The sequence below is a fragment of the Myotis davidii genome, unplaced genomic scaffold, assembly GCF_000327345.1.
Source record: "Myotis davidii unplaced genomic scaffold, ASM32734v1 scaffold577, whole genome shotgun sequence".
Lineage (NCBI taxonomy): Eukaryota > Metazoa > Chordata > Mammalia > Chiroptera > Vespertilionidae > Myotis > Myotis davidii.
Genome location: NW_006289082.1, coordinates 149,270 through 166,735, shown reverse-complemented (window position 1 = coordinate 166,735; position 17,466 = coordinate 149,270).

Below are 17,466 nucleotides of genomic sequence, written 5' to 3'. Positions count from 1 at the left end.
CATGGCATCTGCGATAAAATAAAGGCATGGCTGTGGGCATGGTTGTTGTCTCTCAGAGAAGCAGTGTCCCACTGAGACCCAGTTTTCATTATTTTGTCTGTCTTTCCTAAGCCTTTCAGCCGCCCCCACTCAGTTTCACCCAGGCTGTGCTGGCGCATGGCACACTTTAGAAAGATCTGCCTCCATGTTCCGAGGGGGGGTCCTTGCCTCAAACTCTGCCCTTACAGGAAACAGCTCTGGGAAACAGCTTGGGGGAGGGTGAAGCCGTTTCCAAGACAAACCTAACTTCCTTCCACTTGGTAGAGGTTCTGTTCTGGCCGTGATGAACACCACCCATGGTTTTTATGTAAGTAGATTCTTTCAACTTAGTACGTTTAAAATTTTTCAAAATAAAAAGTTTGGAGAAAATGTCACTAGAATAAGTAGGGAGGTAAAAAGATGAGTTATTCTAAACATCAGGTGGTTAAAGCCTGGAACTAAAGATACATTAAAAATACTTAGTTAACTATCTAATCAAAAAGTTATACTGTAAGGGGAGAGATCAACCAAAGAACTTGTATGTGTACTTATAAGCATAACCAATGGACACAGACACTAGGGGGGTGAGGGCATGAATGGGAGTGGGATGGGGGAGGAGGCAATTGGGGAATAAGAACACATATGCAATACCCTAACTAATAAAGAAAAAAGTTATACTTTGTTAGGACTTGGTGGAAAAAATAACTAGGAATTATAATTCTAAATCTTCTTATTTGTGTCTACCATTCTACTGACATTTATAATGATCAAAGAGAGTCATGATTTCAAATGTACATCATTAAATAATGGTGACTAGGACTGCAGTCAAATAGGAAAGTCAAACTATTTTTAAATTAAAAAAAAATCTGGCTTCAAATATAATAAAGCCATTGGGGCACACGGCAAGTGCACGTGTGTGCATATACACACATACAGAAACATTTCTTTTATTCAGGGGTCACACTTAAATTTTTCTGGGATAAGATAAAATGTATGCACTAGCCCATATTTTAATTAATCATTCCATTATTGTTGTTTGGGTTAATAGAGTTCAATTCTTAGGTTCATAAAGAATACCATGTTGATTTTTTTTGTTTCAGTATTTCTTTAGAATGAACATCTAGAAATGAATACTTCATGTGGTAATTTCTCTGAAAGCTGGCTTAGTTACACTTTGCCCATTCTCAATGCTAAAAATAAAGAGTGAATCCATGTTACTGAGAAATCATGTATGGATCTTTAGGCCAGACTCTGACCGCAAACCATGGGATTGTTAGTTAGGGTTGAAGCAAGCTTCTATAGCAATACTGTAGTTTAAGTCAGATGGAAATTTGTCTCTCACTTTATTGCTCAGATAAGAATGGTCAGGGCTGTTGAAGTGGCTCCGACATTCCCAACACATGGCTTCCATTTCTGGGTTCAAAGTGACTAGCCTATTCTCATAATTTTCAGATCATGGGAAGGAGGAAATAATCTGGTAGTACCTATATCAATTGTTTCAAACACAAGATCCAAAAGTGGCACATGCCATTCTAGATCACATCCTATTGGTTTCCTCTAGCTGCAAGAGAGGAGAGAAAATGAAGTTTTCTTGGATAGCCAGGTGCTCAGCTAAAACTGGGAGAAGAGCCGAGGCCGGTTTGGCTCAGTGGATAGAGCGTTGGCTTGCGGACTGAAAGGTCCCAGGTTCGATTCCGGTCAAGGGCATGTACCTGGGTTGCGGGCACATCCCCAGTGGGGAGTGTGCAGGAGGCAGCTGATCGATGTTTCTCTCTAATCGATGTTTCTAACTCTCTATCTCTCTCCTTTCCTCTCTGTAAAGAATCAATAAAATACATTTAAAAAAAAAAACTGGGAGAAGAGATTTGAGGATACAATTAGCAATCTGCCATACCTTGCAACCGAGGTCTTAGAAACCAAAAGGTGAGCAATCCAGAGAACATTGTATAATTGCTTCTTTCTTCTAAGATCCCTGTTTTGCTCAGCTTTAAGCCTTTGAGATGTAAGCATTCGAAATGTTAGTTTCAGATAGTGAAACCTTGGCTAACCTGACAAGAAATCAAGATTTAGTAAACTTCTGGGGAATAAGAGATCAACCAAAGAGCTTGTATGCACATGAGCATAACCATGGACACAAGCAATGGGGGCAGGGGCGCAGGCTGGGAGAGGACAATGGGGTGTGGGGGGGAAATGTGACATATGTAATACTTTCAACAATAAAGAATTTTCAAAAAGATTTAGTAAACTCCTAAATGTGACATTTTAATGAAGTATGGACAAACTGGTGTTAGCCAAGTGCTGATGTCATTGGCTACAGGTTTGTTTGAATTCATCGTGAGTCTCCTCCCCGCCGCCCCTGTGTGTGTGTGTGTGTGTGTGTGTGTGTGTGTGTGTGTGTGTGTCTCCCCCTACCCTCATTCTCTACATTACCTTTCTGGTTTTGAAACTCTAATTTTTGGTATTGATAGGTAAACAAGAAAAAAAAATCAGAGTTTTCAGTGGAAAAAACAAATTTTAAAGAGGATTTTTAACAAGATGCCTGATTAACAATGGTCTATTCGCACAGCTGAAAGCTCTACTCACAAATCTTTTTCTCTTTTAGATTTGTGAGGAACAAGGGGTTGTATTCTCTGCATGGGATTTTGCTTCTGGGCTAGGGTTGACTGCAAGTTTATTGGAATCAGCACTACGCTTTGTTTTGTTTTTACCATAAGGGACTTCTGCAAAGAGCCCCAGTGCTCATCATGTGCTGTGAGGAAAATGGAGAGAGTTTGCAGAACAGTTCTTTCCCTTCATTCAAAATTAGGTTCAAGCTGAGAACCACTGGTGATTTTTCAAGTCTTGTTTTGGATGAAATATGCAGACATATTTGAATTAATTAGTGTTGCAAGGCTACACTTAGCACTGAGATTGAGTTGGTGCCTGATAGGAGCACTGAGCCAGGAATCACAAAACTGGTGCCGGAGATGTATGATGTCATCTGCTCAGACTTGTTCTGCTATTTCAGTCTCTTGGTGTTTAATGACAATTTATTCTTATAACGTACTTCTCTCTTCCTTTTATCTCAAGAACCTCTGCTTGGATTATTATTCAGGTAGAGGTGCCTCAGGCCAAACCAGGGAGGAAAATATTACACAATGGCCCAGAGTACATCATAGGAGCTTTTTTGTTTGTCTGTTGTATTTATTTAAATTTTTATTTTGAAATAATTTTAGACTTACAGAACAATTACACATATACTACAGAGAATTATTATGTGCTCTTCAGTCAACTTCCCCTAAAATTAATATCTTATATAATCATAGGACAATTATCAAGAGATAGATAGTACCAGACTGTCAAACTACAGCAGGAAGGCCGGGAAGGGTGGGAGGGCAGGAGAGGGGTGGGTAAGAGATCATCCGAAGGACTTGTATGCATGCATATAAGCATAACCAATGGACATAAGACACTGGGGGTAGGGGAGGCCAGGGGATTGTCAAGGGCGGGGGGAAAAAAAGGAGACATATGTAATACTCTTTGTAATACTTTAAGCAATAAAAAAAAAGAAAAAGAAATAGGTAAACAAACCTGAAAAAAAAAAGAGATAGTATCAGTGGTTTAATATAATAATCAAATTATGCACATTACTTGGATCTTATCAGTTTTTCCACTAATATACTCATTTTGTTCCAGCATCCAATTCAGGATCCCACTTGCATCTAGTTGTTCAAGTCTCCTAGACCTCATGGGAGGACTAAGAATATTGGCACCTGAATAATACTGATCACTTATATTATAGAATGTCCTTCAATTTGGGTTTATCTAATGGCTCTTATAATTAGCTTGAGGTTATGCATTTCTCAAGAATGTTCCAGAAGTGATATGTCCTTCTTAGTACATTATGTCTGGGGTAAATGATGTTGCCATGCTTTATTATTTATGATTTTAACTTTGATTATTTAGTTCAGTTGGTGTCTGTTGTGTTTCTCCTAAGAGCTTCTGATGTCAAAATCTGAAGCTCACAATATCTACTATTTAAGATGAATCCAATATTTAATTTCCAAGATGAGGCTCGCAGCAGCTGCCCTCCCTAAGGAAGCAGAATTCCTTATACCCCCGGAACTGGGTACAAGAGACCAAGAGGCCTATGTCTGGATCTGTGGCTCAAGTGTTTGCCTGACAGTGCTTGGCTTGCTTAACAATGGGGTCTATGCTGTGGTAGTTGAAATAACCACTAAGGCAGGGAAGGACACAGGCCAGAGTCTAGGGAGGTCCTGAAAGGGGCTGCTTTAACAGCACATGGAGGGCAATGAGAACGGAAGCCATAGTAACAGGCCTAGGAGGAAGGAAGGCTGCCATGGAGTCACTGGGAGAAAGGCTTCCTGCCATTGTCTGGTTACACAGGGTCGGTTGAAAATAAAAATAGATGGAATTTAAAGATGGCTTGTTTTCATTTGGAGCCATATCCACACAAAGAATCCATTTTTGCTATGTATAAGGTCCATTAAGAAATGACTCAGGGCATGTTAGTCCTGTGAGCATGGGATGACATGGAGGTCAGAAACCCAAGGAGAGAGGCTGATAAACTCCAACCATGGTCTAGCCATCTAGAGGGGAGTTTTTCAGATGGTGGATTGCACCCAGCATGCTTGACAGAACAGAATACGATGCAATAAATAAACACTAGAGTCTGATATAACACTTAAGGCGCAGCATGGAGCACTCAAAGTACTTTTCATAAATGCTGAACAAAGGTTGAAAGCCAGGTTCTAAAGAATTCCTAGACTCTCACCCTATTTCCCCATGATTTGTTGACAGTCCAATAGTCCAGAGGCTATTTGAGGATGTTGTATTCTTCTCAGGCACTTTTTTTCTCTTTAGTGTTTTTGTTGTTGTTGTTTTTTGGTTTTGTTTGTATTATGTATGTCAACTATGTATATCAAAATAAACATAACAATTTAATGAACCCAAATGTATCCTTCAACAATTATCAATTCATGGCCAATCTTCTCTCATCCATAGTCTCCATCTATTTCATCACTTTATATTATTTGGAAACAAATTATGGACATATAATTTGATATAAAACATTTCATGTTGTATTTATGAAACATAAGGACTCTTTATAAAAAAATAACTATTTCATTATGGTGCCTTCAAAATTATAATTCTGTAATATCATCAAATATCCAGAAGTGTTCCAATTTGTAGTCCCTTACATCTAACCATGTCCTCTTCATGGTTCCCCTCAGACCTACTGTATTCCCCATTCTGAGAGAAAAACCAAGGCAGACTTATCATGCAAGGAAAGAAGTTCTGAAGCCTTGGCCCTTTTGTTTCTAACCTATAGTAATGTAACAAATATGTGGTATGCCAGGAACAGAAAGGATGACCTCCAAATTGGAAGCAAGTACGTTGGCAACATAAAGAGAAAGTAACTGGCAAATCCCTAATTCTGGAAGATGCCCAGATTGGCTGGGCCTGGAGCCAGTATCTTAACAAGTTTCCATTGTTATTGGCAGCCCACAAATTTAGAAGCAGACAGGGGACCTTCTTAGCATGGGGAATTTGTTAGCCGAGACTGTATGCATTTAAAAAGCACAATCAACCTGTAGTGAGCTAAGGGATTAAACATGATTTTTCTCAACTTGAATGACCCTTCTGCCTAAATTAAGCTGCCTATTTAGTGCCCTTAATAAATACATAGATAATTTAAACCATGTGGCAGTAAATTGAAAACGTGGACTTTTTGAACTATGTATTTTTCTTTCTCATGTTGGAACATTTCCCTTGAGAAAAACCTCAGATCTCATGATTATGGAAAAGAAATATCTGTATATCTTTCTGATTAAGGGCTTCATGATACACACTTATACATTAATCACTTTTTCTTATTTCTTGGCTAAAGTGAGGCATATGCTTCTGAGAAAAGTGTTCCATCCACACTTCTCCGGCAGCTTCTTGGTCTATTTGTCAACAAAACAAAATGTGAAAGGGTTATATTTCTATAAAAGTAATAATGCTTCAAAGCAGCTTGTTGTTATATACCATGCAGCATCACATTGAACCAAGATGCTATTTTCTGCCTGATTGTTAGAAGTAATGATCTGTATTCACAAGTCAGTAAAATATTCAAATATATATCTTTATTACTTGATTGGGGAAAATAATACTCCCTGCAGGAATACCTAGAGAATGGACTCAATGATTTGGCATTCGAGTCGTCAAATACCTATATTCACCTACTGATATTTATCGAGAGAGAGAGAGAGAGAGAGAGAGAGAGTGTTTTTCATATTAGGAATCTTGGTTGAGATTTTTAAAAAGTACATAATGTAACAAAGATTTTTAAAAATAATTTATGTGTGATTCTCCCCTTTCCTTAAATTAATGAATCACATCAAAGAGTGTCTCAACTTTTAGAACTTTGTTACAATTTGCTTTATTCTCTTTCATCTGTGTCCAAAGAAAGGTCCATACGTAGTTTTCTGTGCTCACAGGCCCTGGTCTCCTCATCTCTGTGGTCAGATTGCTTCTGAGACAGTTTTTACCACAAATTCTCTAGAGACAACATCTGCAGCTTCCCTTCAGATTTCCAGCTGTGACCCTCGCCATTATCAAGCAAAGATGCTTAGACAAAATAGGACAAATCTTGAAATTCCAATTTTGATCTGCATTAACTTTCTCCTACTACAAATGTGGCAAAGAGAGTATTTTATCAGTAGATCATTCTTGGCTTCTACAAAGACATCAAAGATATTTTAAGAAGAGATTCAGCCACCCAAAGAGGGGAGAAATGTTTACATAGGCGAATTTTATCTGGTTAAAACTTTTCTTTTCTCTTGGGATATGGGAGCCAAATTGTCTGGTAAAGCATGTGAAGATAAAAAACGTTGACCTTTTGAGTCCATTAGGCCCTAACATGGAGCTAGCATCCTGCCACCACCTTTGAATTAGTTTTCTGAGTGTCCATTGCCTGACTTCTCTGTAGCTGACTATGTCAAGATCAATTATATCATTTGAAGGAGCCAGTCTTTCCAATGAAAACATAAAAGCTTCTTAAGAAGCCTTTATACTGTATAAGTTTGTAAATCTAAATATTGCATGCAGCTCTTGATTCAACAATGCTCCTTTATTCTAATAATTTACTGAAACTAATTGGATACAGGATGCAGCTAAGTGGTGAGCACGTTGAGATGTCTAAGTTAACTTCTGAGACAATCCATTGCAGAAGAGAGTAAAATCCCAGGGCTATTTTCTTAATGATGTGATCAGCATGTCTCTGCAAGGTGTTAACGAGAAAGGGGCTAAGAAATTGACCTTTACAAATTATTTAGAGATTATACTTAGAAATAATCTGTAAAGTATTCATTTTAAAAATCATTTGAACAGTTAAAATATAAAAGGCAGGCTTTACTCCCTTACCATGATTACAGAAAAGGTAGATTCACTGGAAGCAAAATGACTACTTGTGATGACTTAAGTTGGATCTAGTATTACTTGTAAAATCACAAATGTAGATGTGTTTTCTCTTTTTCCTCATATTGAACTACTGGTGTTTATAAAATACTAGAGGCCTGGTGCATGAATTCGTGCACGGGTGAGGTCCCTTGGTCTGGCTGGTGATTGGGGCCCATTGGAGCCATCTCACCCAGTCCCAATCAGGGCTGATTGGGGCTGGCCAGCTGGGGAGAGGGACCATGGGAGGTTGGCCGACGACAAAGGTTGGCTGTGGGAGCGCACTGACCACCTGGGGGCAGCTCCTGAGTTGAGTGTCTTCCCCCTGGTGGTCAGTGTGTGTCATAGTGACTGGTCAACTGGTCATAATGGTCGCTTAAGCTTTTATATATATATAGATATATAATGCAATGCTATAACAAATGGTACATTTTGGTAGTTTTGGTATAACCAAATCCTGATGGAGATATAATAAGCCCAGTGAGTGGAATATATCTAGATCAGCTCTCTACAGTACTGTTGTCCGATATGGTAGCCACTAGCCAAGTGTCCCTATTTAAATTAAAATTGAAGCTCAGTTCTTCAGGTGCATTAGCCACACTTCAAGTGTTTAATAGCTACCATGTTAAACATTTCCAACCTTGCAGGAAGTTCTTTAGAAAATGCTGCTCTAAAGAATCCTGAATTTAGGGATAATTATCCCTGCTGCTCACACTTGATCTCTGCATTTTCTCACCTGGAAAGTAAGGTGGTAGAGTTACTAGTACATAGTCTCTAGGGCTTCCTACTTCTGAGTACTTTCCCAAGTACTTTCCTGATTACCTGAGGACCAAATATACAAGAAAACTCTCGGAAAAGCCATATGATGAGAAAGACACCTAAATTGGGGGGAGGGTTGTCTTGAAACCGACAGAATTCTATTTAATCCCACCTCCATGAGCACAAGTTACAGAACTTGGGAAAAGTCACTAAATTACTTTGAGTCTCTTCATTCATTCAGTAAATGAAGGCCCTGAGCTAAATGACCTCCAAGGCCTGTTTTGCTCTAAACTTTCAAAAAATATCCCTCGCTAATGAGGTTGAATCAACCAGATTTTGGTTCTGTGTAGTCTATACTGTTTTCTTTGAAAACATTCTGAATTCTCACAACACCCATTCAAAGAAGAGAAAACATATTACTATTTTCCTTTCCATGAAAAATTTATGGCAATGAAGTTCTCCCTACACCCAGAATTTGGAAGATGTGTGAAAAATTGCCAGTCAAGCAGCTGTTTTCAATATGAAGATTCTTGGCATCTGTGTGCAGGGTATCAGAATGACCAAAGTTAGCACTTTTCTTCCAAAGATCTGGGTGTCTTACAGTTACGATGTGAAAAATACTTTGTTTGGTATTTGAATTTGATCTTTAGTTAGTTAACTGCAGCCTTTACCTTTTAATATTATAAGCAGTATAGAAAAGATCATTTTTAGTCATTTGATTTGAAGATTTTGGCATACATGTATCCATCAAAGGTTTTTATTCAATTGACATTAAATGATTAGTTATAGATTATTTCCATTTGGGTAGTTTATGCAGAACATTGGAAAACCAAGGCTAAAATTAAGGACAAGGCTCTATATATTCATTCAAATGATATTTAATTACCAGTTCTGTTGGCAGGCACTATTCTAGAAAGTGAGCACTCAGTAATAAGCAAGGGAAACAAAAATCTCTCTTCCAAAGAAGCTTGTATGCTAGAGGAGAGCCTTTGGTAGAGTTGCCAAAGCAAGAAATTAGAGTTTCCAAAATGTTAATAGAGATCACACAGACAAACAAAGATTGTGTTCAGGTGAGGTTAGGAAATTGTGTACTAAACAAAATGAAATTGTTTTTGTTTATTCTTTTGTTTATTATTGTGGGATATCCAGGGTTTTTTTTTTGAAAGTGCATTGTGAATTTCCAATGTAAGAATATAGTAGGCAATATAAAATAAACTCTTTTGATCACTGAACAGGTTTTCCCCCCACAGAATGATTAAGGCTCTGTTGAAAAGCAACAGGTTGGTAGAAAACTTTTATAGTTGGATGATGAGCTAAGTCATTAAGACTGAGACCTCTTACATTCCCCAGATAGGGCCCAACTGTGACTTCCAATTCACCAGTGTCTCCAGGGTGGGTTTTAGGCCTGGGCGCCATTTCAGACATATGAAACAGGACACCAAATGCATCTTCACAACCAAAAGACAACTGAGAAGGATCATAGGGCTGATAGGCAGTTTGCTTTGTTAAATCAGAACTATAGCAATGCCACACCTACAGTGCAGGTGCCTAATGTCTACGGGCTATAGCCTCAGAGGCCTGAGTTAAAATCCAAACTCTACCTCTTATTTGCTGAGTATCCTCAGGTGAGTTGCTCACTTCTCTGAGCCTATTGTTTTGTCTATAAGAAAGAGGAGATAGTAGTCCTTTCATGGCTCATTATGAGCCCCAAAAATCTTTTGGTGAGCGTGCTTTGTAACCTTGGCTCAGACTACAGAGCTGGATGCACTGGCATGAGCCACATGGTTATGCCCCTCATCCAAATGGGTATTTTGGCAATGCAGGAACTTGGGATCTACACTATCTTATTCCAGCTAAATGACAGAATGTGGCCCTTCCCTTACTTATAAAGAATTCTTCCTCCAAGCAGAGCACTCAGCATTAGAGATTCAATAACAGATACAAATCTGTTTTCAAATTGATATAGTTTGAGTACAAAAAGTATGCTTACATTTCCAGTATACTGTCAAATATGGCATTGCATATGTGTTATTCTTTTTATAAAGGGCACATGCTTATTTTTGTATTAATTATGCTAGCAAGCTGATTTTTCTCTAATAGACTGCTGTAATGCCAAAAAGGCTACAAAAATATTTTTACCAAAATTATCACTTGATTTTTTTTTGAAAACCTGGACTTCCCTTAGATTATTCTGTGGAACTTACCATCTTCCAAATGCTATTGCAATTCTTGGTCAGAGCCTGTCCGCCAGCAGAGTGGCTGAAAAGAAACTGTTGGTAAGATTCTCTTAGTAGTCCCAAGTGGTCAGGGCTGACATGCAGGGTCCTCTAGTAAAGAAATCATTCTCCTCCATCAACAGCTTTGAGAAGTGAAATACTAGTAACAAAAGCATGATCTCTCCAAAAAAGGCATTAGTGATGGCTAGAAGGCTGAAGTGGAGGCATTTGCTGACTTGACAAATCATGATTACATTTTACAGCTCATGAAACTGTCTTTTAAAGAGACATGCTCTATGGCCTTAAGTTTATGGCACTCATGATTTTAGAAATGTCATCTTTTGGAAAGATGAGATGCTTCAATGAAAAAAGAAGAGAGAGAATTAATAGCATAGTTTTGCTCAGTGCTAAGCTTTTGTTGCCAAACAGAGAAGAGAACAGAAAACACATCTGCAGAGGCCCACGGGCTGGGAAGCTGTGCCATCCCTTAGCACAGATAACGCCCCCTTGTTCTTTAATAACAAGATCTTTTAGTTTGCTCTATTTTATAAACAGATAGTTAATGGCCTGAATTGAATAATGGCTTTGCTCCTTGATAGGTGGTGACCTGGAGCACATCAATTATTAACCTCAGTGAGTTTTGATTTTTTTTTTCTTGTGTAAAAAAGAAAGGAGCAACAGGCTTCTCTTTGACTGTTGAAATAATAAGCAGCTAAGAAACCCTGCTGAAATATGACACATAATATCACTCTTCTACTCAAAATCTTCCAATAGCTACCCATGTCACTTGAAGTAAAGCTAAGACCCTGACAGTGGCCTATGAGAAATATACCACAGGATCTGCTTCCCCTTTTTCTTCTATGACCTTATTAAGCTTTCCTCTAACCTTGCTGGCCTCCTTGTTGTTGCTTAAACAAGCCAGGTTCATGCCTGCCTCAGGGCCTTGGCACATGCTATTCCCTTTGAGTAGAGTGCCTTATTCCAGATGTTAGTATGGCTTGGATCTTTAACTCAAATGTCACCTTATCAATCTTATTAAAAATTGAAAACTTTCTTTCTTCCTTGCCCCAACCCCTTTGCTCTTCCATACTGTCTCCCCCAACCCCCGCTCATAACACATCACCACTTAACATATATATTTTGCTCATTTATTATGTTTGGTATCTGCCTTTATCTTCCTAAATGAAGCTTATGATAATAGTAGGGAATTTTTTTTTCTGTTCACTAAGCTCCTGGAAGAGTGGCTGGCACATAGTAGGCACTAAATAAATAAATATTTATTAGATGGGTGGATATTAAATTATAACAATTAAAGCACCTATCACTGTGTCTTTTGTTTTAAAAAAAGCAGGAAGAGGGGAGAGAGACACTGACTTGAATGGGTAGCATGTTTAAAATGTTATTCCACTGATTTGTGGCAACTGTCAAAAAATCAACCCACACATCACTTGCTAGTCACAAAGAGAACACATGTTAAAAATAAATTTTATAAAAGGAATTTTTTTACAGAAGAATACCATCTAGTAAATGTTGAAGGAGTGGTAGGAATAAAGAATCACCATTTTACAGTCCAGTGAAATAGTTGATCTGGGACAGCCCATCAATGGATATTAAAACTCTGAGATGAGCCCTGACTGGTTTGGCTCAGTGGCTAGAGCGTCGGCCTGTGGACTGAAAGGTCCCGGGTTCGGTCCTGGTCAAGGGCATGTACCTTGGTTGTGGGCACATTTCCAGTGGGGGGTGTGCAGGAGGCAGCCAATCGATGTTTCTCTCTCATCGATGTTTCCAGCTCTCTATTCTTCTCCCTTCCTCTCTGTAAAAAATCAATAAAATATATTTAAAAACAAAACAAAACAAAAAAACTCTGAGATGAGACGGAGGAGAAAGTAGATGGCTGAGTGGGACTAAACTGTAAACGCACAGATTTCTTGCTAGTCATATAACTAGGAGCGCTTTTTAAAACACAATCATCTTACTGCCTTTATTTGCCATGTCAAGAGCCTCAGGAGGTAAGAGGAATTCAAAGAGGAGGTGTGTGCTCCTACATAAACATTTCTACCCACCCCAGAGCCCCAAACCCAGGGCCCAAGCTTCTTTAGGGCAGGGCCTGTGTCACTCCACATGCTACCCGAGTATTCTCCTGCTGGTGTGGGTAGCAGCTTGCAATCTTTAACCTTACCAATAGGGTTTATAAGTAAGTTATGTTAGCTAATGAAAACAGCTTTATACAGAGCTTTATTTCCCCCACTGACTCTATTTTTACTTCCATTCAGTTCCCCTTTCACACCTAGATTATTCAACTCAAATGTTATGCTTTTCTAAGCCACTCATTTCGATGGTTTCTTCTAGTCCTGACTGTTTCTCGTCACTTTCATAATATGATGGATCAATAGTCTGGGCTCTGCAGAAGCCATTGGTGAGGAAAGAGCTTCTTCGCCAGCCCAATCCGGCCACCCATCCTTTCTGTAAACTGTCAGGGGGCGAACCTGGAGCATGGATTAATATCACTTTCCGTTATAAAACCACCTGGTGCCTAGGTTTCTGCAAAAAGAAAGAAAACAGCATTCAGTTGGAAAACAACTCAGAGGAAACTGGGAATTCATTGCCTGCAGAGGAGTCATCCGGTCGTAGGCATCCTGATGATTAAACCCTCTGCAAGGAGCACTGTCTAAACTCGGTCTTTCCTTTTTCTCCGCTTCTTTTTTTTGGTTTACTCTTTTAAAAGGAAAAGCAAAAATCTATTTTCTTCCTAAGCAGAGAGTTTATCTCTGGGTAATAGGGGCTTTTGAGTTTTCAGTGTAGCTGGACCCTAGATTGCATGGGGACTTGCTTGTAAGTGATACCATTTTAAAAACTAATGAAACTTCACAGCAAAGCAATGTAACATCCACGAACACAGCAGAGGGGCCTCATGAACCACATTCCTTCCTTCTCAGGCGAGCCTTGGGAATACACCTCCCAGACTGGCAGCCTGGCTTTTGATTAGAAATTTTAACATAGAAATTAAAATAAAGAAAATATTTTTGGAACTCCCTTTTTTTGTAACACAATTGCTTTATGAATTTAGAGAAAATAGACTAAGAGTGGTTTTGGTATTTCTGTTTATGTCACAGCTAGAAGGCAATTTTGTATGGTCCTGACAGTTTCCCCAGCCCCTGACTCATTTTTTCCTCTTCTTCTCCCACTTTATATCTTCGTAAACTCCATACTTTAAATATTAATTGTTAAGCACGTACCATATTGTAAGTAATAGTCCAGATGGCCTTAGGGTTCTTTGAGCTTTACAAAATAGCCCTGTCTGCTAGTCCTCATGGATGGATAGATTGGGAAGTCCAGCTAGTGAGATCTGGGCATAGTTAGAGGTGAGGTGAAAGGATCTACCAGATGGGTCCTCTGAGGTTCCACTCTCAGAATCAAGACCCAGAATTAGAGGTGCGGTATCCAGCCTCAGTAAGACAGTCCAACATGATCAGCCCAGAATGGGGAGCCAGGAGGTCAAATCATCAAGTGCAGTCAGAGCCCAGCTGAGGCCTGGAGAAGCTCCCTGGTCATGGGTTGTCTTCCAGAGGTGTTTATGTGGTGATGATTGCCTTGTGCCTAAACGAGTGACTGATGAAAAAGGCTAAGGGAAGGGGATACTTTCAAGTACCCAACTGGTTTTGGAGACCTGCCAAACCCCGGGAGAATATGCAAATGAACAATGGCCAATCCCTAGATGCTCATAGAGCTCTGACCCATTGGCTCTGAAGCAATAGGCCCAGAGTGGCAGGACCTGGTCAATAATTGTCTTCTTCCCTATGTTTTGTCTCCTTTTTCCAACTCAGTACCAATCAGAGAAAGTCAAATATGGTCCTCTAACCAGTCACATAAGATGCAATGCTTCTCCTTAGCCTGCCTCCAGGTTCCCCGACAGCATCCAGTCAGAGCACAGAAGCTTATCCTTTTCACTCCAAGGCTTTCCCACTCCCCTGCCTGTCTATGAGTCTCGGCCAAATGCAAGTGACGAGGGCTAATTCCCCTGCTACCCAACAAGCTGAACAAATAGCCTGGGTGTCCCGCTTTGGATAGTCTGTTTATTTGCACAGATGTATAATAGACATATGAAGACTCGTTATTTACAAAAACATCCCAGAACCTACACATCTGAATAATGCTGCCCTCTTCAAGTATTCTCTTTGGAGAATTCAGATATATTTCAATGATACTATACTGTAATTACTCAAAATATTTGTGGCATTCTTTTTTTGTAAGCACTGAATTTATAGCCAAGATAGGGTCATAGGGTTGTATAGTGGACTCACTCTCTATCTCACCATACTTTGACAGTTTCATTTCTTCTCTCTCTCTCTCTCTCTCTCTCTCTCTCTCTCTCTCTCACACACACACACACACACACACACACACACACACACACACACACACACCAGTACACCTCATTTCTGGTGTATCCAAGAATACACCTTAATGGCAATATTCACAAACCCTGTCTCCAAAATGATTTTTAATTATTTTCCTAATCAGCCCACACCTCCACAAGAGTTTGTTACTTACCAAAATTATATTCCAAGAAGTGACTAAATGTTTTGCCATCCGTTTGAGAGATTTGTCAGACTCTTCCTATCTTTGCATTTTGCAGGTCAGGAGGACAAGGGAAAATATTTAATGCATTTTGCTTTGTTTCAAATATTCCCTAAGTCCATTCTCCCCCGTGTTCTTCCACAGATGAGAGGCATCACCAGTGTGCATACCAGAGTGGGGAGGGTGGACGCTGCCTCACTGGCAAAGCAGTTGTGAGTTCTCACTCCCTTGGCATGCTCATGGAACAGGCTCCTTCGTGTTTGCTCTCATCAGTATCTGTGGCAGAGATCATTTTGGAAAATTATAAAACATGTGAGCAATTGCAAGCAATCATTTTGGCTTTCATTCTCATTGTGAATTTTTATGATAAAATGATACTTGTTCCTGTACATCAGTGTTTTTGTTCACAAGGTTCAAATATCAGAATTCTGCCAAGTGGCCCTTTCAGTCTGGGTGAGCTTATAATGATTCTAGCTCTCGTAAAGGGACTGAAAAGCAGCTCTGGGTCAGCAATGTTCCCTTTGTTGTAAGTCTGGCGTGCACTGACACAATGTTAGGGACATGCTGGAGTGTTTATGATGTACTCAAGCTGTAGAGCTGAAAGTCCACTGAAGGACAATCGCTGGAAACAGTCTATAAACAATTTATCATAAACATATTCAAAATGGGCACTTTGCTTTGAAATGATAAAATCATTGACTTGTTTGGAATACCCGCACGGATCCTTGAAATTCTTCAGAAATTCTCTAAGTGGAATGCTATGTGGTTGGGGGTGACTAGAGGGACATTTAAGCAGTTTTATTCTAATTTTTCACCCTGTACCGTCCACTGGGGATGAGTGAGCAGGAGTCTCCCCAGTCCTCCTCTTCTCCTTCTTATAGCTCAAGAAATTTCCTATCTTTCTTAGTCCTTAAACATCAATTACTCCTCAGGAACATGTTCATTGGCACTCATTTCCTGTCTGTTCAAATGACTTTGAGGGAATGGCAGAAAAAAATCAAGGGGACTCTGAGTCTCTTTGAACATTATCTCCTCACTGGGACGCCAAGATAATGAGAACAGGATGCTTCTGCTCCAATACACCCTGACTCAGGAATGGCAGCCATTATTCAGGAACCCAGGCAGTTCCAGGGAAGAGGTCATCTCCTCAGCCTGCTGCCCTGTGGCCCTTCGCTGCCCCTAACCTGGGATTAGACACACTCCTCTCTTCTCCTGTGGCAATACGTGCTGATCTCCATCATAACACGTCACTCTGATTGCTGGTATATGCATTGGTTATCCATTCCTTGGGGCAGGGACTGCATCTTAGTATTCTGCTAAACCAAGTAAACAATAATGAGAAGTGACTAAAGCCCAAATTTGGTGCTGAGCATTTCAGGGGATCGGGAATAAAATATGTAAGTATATATATGTAGAATCACATATATACATACATAGATAGATTTAAATGACATGATTTAGATCCTCTAGGAATTATTGGTAGAAGAAATAAATCTGTGTGAAATAAAGCACATAGTGAAAGTATGTCACAAGACTACACAATCTTTTTATTCTTCATTGGTTTTAGAGATTGTTTTCATTTGGTAAATTTTACGAAGATTAGAATTCTGATAGCTAATTTCTATTATTTTGCTTCCCATATTTAATTTTATAGATATTCATTAGCTTTACAAGGGTATAATGTTATTTCTAAACCTATCTAATGATAAACACATTATTTCTTAATGTTTACATTAAATATTGACTTATTTTTCTATTTAAGTCTGTAAAACTCTTAAATTTGTCGAGAAATGTTGCAATTCTTACAATTACCAATTATTCTTACACTAGAGGTCCAGTGCACAAAAATTTGTGCACTCCAGGCGGGAGGGGGGTCCCTCAGCCCGCCTGTGCCCTCTCACAGTCTGGGACCCCTTGGGAGATAACAACATGCTGGCTTAGGCCCACTCCTGGGTGGCAGAGGGCAGGCCCAATCCCTAGGTGCAGCCCCCGGTCAGGCTCAGAGCAGGGCTGATTGGGGAGTTGGGGAGCCTTCCCCTGTAATGCACAGAGCAGGGCAGATTGGGAGGTTGCGATGCCACCCTCAGTCACTCTCAGGGTAGGGCCAATTGGGGGGTTGGGGCACCGCTCCTTGTCACACTCAAGGCAGGGTTGATGGGGAGGTTGCGGTGCCACCCCCTGTCATGCACAGAGCAAGGCCAATCAGGGGGTTGGGGCGCTACCCCCATCACCCACAGAGCAGGGCCGATCAGGGGATTGGGGGGCTCCCCCCTGTCACACACAGAGCAGGGCCGATTAAAGGGTTGAGGAGCTCCCCCCTGTCACTCACAGAGTAGGGCGATAGGGGAGTTGGGGCACTGTCCCCTGTCACACTCAGGGCAGGGCAGATCAGGGGGTTGGGGCACCACGACTCTCACACTCAGGGTAGGGCCAATGGGGAGGTTATGGCTATGCC